The sequence below is a fragment of the Rutidosis leptorrhynchoides genome, chromosome 4 (genome assembly GCF_046630445.1).
Source record: "Rutidosis leptorrhynchoides isolate AG116_Rl617_1_P2 chromosome 4, CSIRO_AGI_Rlap_v1, whole genome shotgun sequence".
Taxonomy (NCBI): domain Eukaryota; kingdom Viridiplantae; phylum Streptophyta; class Magnoliopsida; order Asterales; family Asteraceae; genus Rutidosis; species Rutidosis leptorrhynchoides.
In genome coordinates, this window is record NC_092336.1 from 646,312,501 (window position 1) to 646,315,806 (window position 3,306).

Consider the following 3,306-nt stretch of genomic DNA (forward strand, 5'->3'; position numbering starts at 1 on the left):
ATAAAAGTATTCTATAAGTTGTTGAATGCTTCGGTAACCATACTTAACCATTAATGTGGCATATTCCCTTTATTATAAAATCTCCCTACACTGTATCAAGTGTAGTAAAAACGAAGTACTATGCAACCATTTACGAAACTAGAGCGACTAGCCCAGTTGGGGTTGTCAAACCCGATAGATCTATCAATAGGATTCGCGCTTACATGTTCTTACAACATGTAAATATTAGTTACCAAGCTATTAGGGAAGATATGCAAGGTGGTACAACTCAACGTAGAATATATTTTAAGTACTTGTGTCCATAGCGTAAAATATAAAATGCATGTATTCTCATCCCAAAATATTTTTAGAGTTTAAAAATGGGACTATATACTCACAGTAGTAAAAGTATATTAATAATAAGTTTTCAACTTATTAAAAATATGACTGCCGTCCTTGGATTCACGAACCTATAACAATAATAACGATTCAGATAATAATACGACATATGAATAAAATAAAGCAAGTTCATAGAATACTTATATAATAATTTTTAACATTTTATGTTAGTAGTCCATTGTTAGTAGTCCAAAATATTCCGAAAAGTCCAACAGTCCAATAATCGGTATATATATATATATATATATATATATATATATATATATATATATATATATATATATATATAATGTTAGAATTACCCCCACGATGTATTGTATACGTATTGTCTTTGCATCAACCCAGAGACGTATTATATACGTATTGTCTTAGAATTAACTAAGACGTATTGTGTACGTATTGTCTTAGGATTTATCAAAACGTATTGTATACTTATTGTGTTAGGACGTACCAAGAATATTATTAGACATATATACAATCACAGAATTAACCAAGATTATAATATTTTGTTATACTACTGATAACATGTCCAAATATATATAGGATATAGGAAAATTTAACAAGGATATGGTTAATATAGTTTTTATAATATAAATTTCGTCCATACAACGTTAATTTTAGCAGATTTTGTTTTGCTCGCCAAATATTCATTATAACTCCGTTTAAAGTGAATCAAATTGCTATAGATTCATTAAGAAGTAAATTTTACAAAACCAATTCGAAAAGTTCATCCCAAGTAGTAAATTTTAGAGCTTTACCCTCTTTTTGTGTCGGTGAATAGATTTGGAAAAATCCCGGCATCCACCCAATATATGATTTTTGATAAAATACTTCCACTTTGTCTAAAATCATGAAAAAAATACTGGAAGTCCTATTTACATATATTAACATATTTCCAAAGTCTTAGCCTCGAACTCAAAGTCTAAGATTGGTTTTTAATTCTCAACCCAAAACAGCCCGCTTTTTATCGAATGGAGATTAAAGGATATATGTTAAGTTTCAAGGTGTTCTTCATATGTACAAGTTATAAGTTCTTATATTAACTTAATATAACATCATAGTACATATAAATAAGTGTTATTAGAGTTAAGTTAGAAAGATTAGATTAGTTTTTCAAACAAACTTGGGGTTCACCAAAACAAGTAAGGACTTTTACCAGTTTTATAAGTATAATAAGATAGCAACTATACAAGGAATTGAACAAGGATTTTGAGAAGTATTTTACCTTAATTATGAAGAGAAAAGTTGCTGAAATTAAAGTATGATATGAGAGCATTCAAGTGTGTGTTTTTAGTTTAAGAAAATGTGGAGTAAAAATGAGTTAAAATGGTCCTTATTTATAAGCTTATAATTTTGGCTTTTAGTGAAAATATCTAAGATAAGTTAAATTGTATTAAGTCATGCATGACATATTAAATTAATTAGGTCATGGATGACATATTACACAAATAATTGCAGAATTCTATTGGTATATATACCAATAGTAAATACTTCTAGAAGCTATGTATAATACGGGTAAAAATACCGTATGATTGCGAGTAGAATTCTTTGTGGAAATTGAACAAAAATACGAGTATAGCTATCCTTTATATGTATTGGTATATTATAAAGTTTATTCAATACTTGTAAGGATGTATTTACACTCGTAATACATTATACGTAAATACATTTTAACATAAGTTAATTACGTCGTTTAAATAGTAATATATATATTATTTGAAAACTCTTTAAATTAGTAGTATGAAAATATATATATAATAATTTGTTAATACACTTAATGAGATATTTAATTATCATATTTTCAAGTTAAATATATATAAATCCATATATATACAAAATAATTAAACAATTAAACAATTAAATCAAATTATGACGTTCGTGAATCATCGGAATAAAAGGGTGACCAAAAGCTTGTGTAAAACTCTTTTCGGAGGTTCAAGATTTATTAAAATTCATTGCTTATCAATTCGGAATTATATAATGATTAAGTTTAAATTTGGTCGGAAATTTTCGGGTCGTCACAGTACCTACCCGTTAAAGAAATTTCGTCCCGAAATTTGATCGAGGTCGTCATGGCTAACAATAAGAATGTTATTATGACGAATATAAGTTGATTCATAGGGTTTTATCATGATTGAGAAATATTAATAAAATAATTCGATTACTCGAAACGTATGAGTGAAGCTATCGTAAAAGAGTGAAATGAGAAAATAGGGATTCGTCTTATCTTTTGACGTCATCATGGTTGATCTCCGGATTAAAGAAAATCTTTGTAATCTATATAAGATTTGATTCTTCGGCGATTAAGGAAATTATGATCCTCTTCGATTTAATGCAATAATCTGTCTCGATTTCTCTGTCGGATATTTTCCTATAAAACAACCTCCTACGTTTCCTTATTTCCACATCTCCCATCTTTTATACTTTCTTCCTTTCTTCGTACTTCCAAAACATTCATCAATATGCTCCATCCAGTTTTAATTCTTGATATATTCTTGACTATCACGTCTGTCATTCTTCTTTTTCATCTTCCACCGAAAGAATCCGTTAATTTCTACTATGCTCTTGGGTTTATAGTGTTCTTAGTTTTCCCATGTCTTTATATTGCTATACCCATCGATATATACAATTTGTAATTTCTGCGTTGTCTTCGTGCTTATATTTTTCCTTATATTTTGGAGTTTTATGCTTCCGTCTTCTTTTTCCGACTTCAAGTCAAGCGAATAATGGTCTAGAATTCATAGATATGAAATTCGGAATGAACATAGCTGCTCTAAGAGAGAAATTGTAATAGCACAATTTGACTTGTGAAATTACCAGAATCCAAAGGAAAAGATAGAACTATCAATAGAATATGTTCTTGATATGTTTAGAGATTAGATTGAATGTAAGAGTCATGTAACATGGCACATGATGAAGTTATGGTCT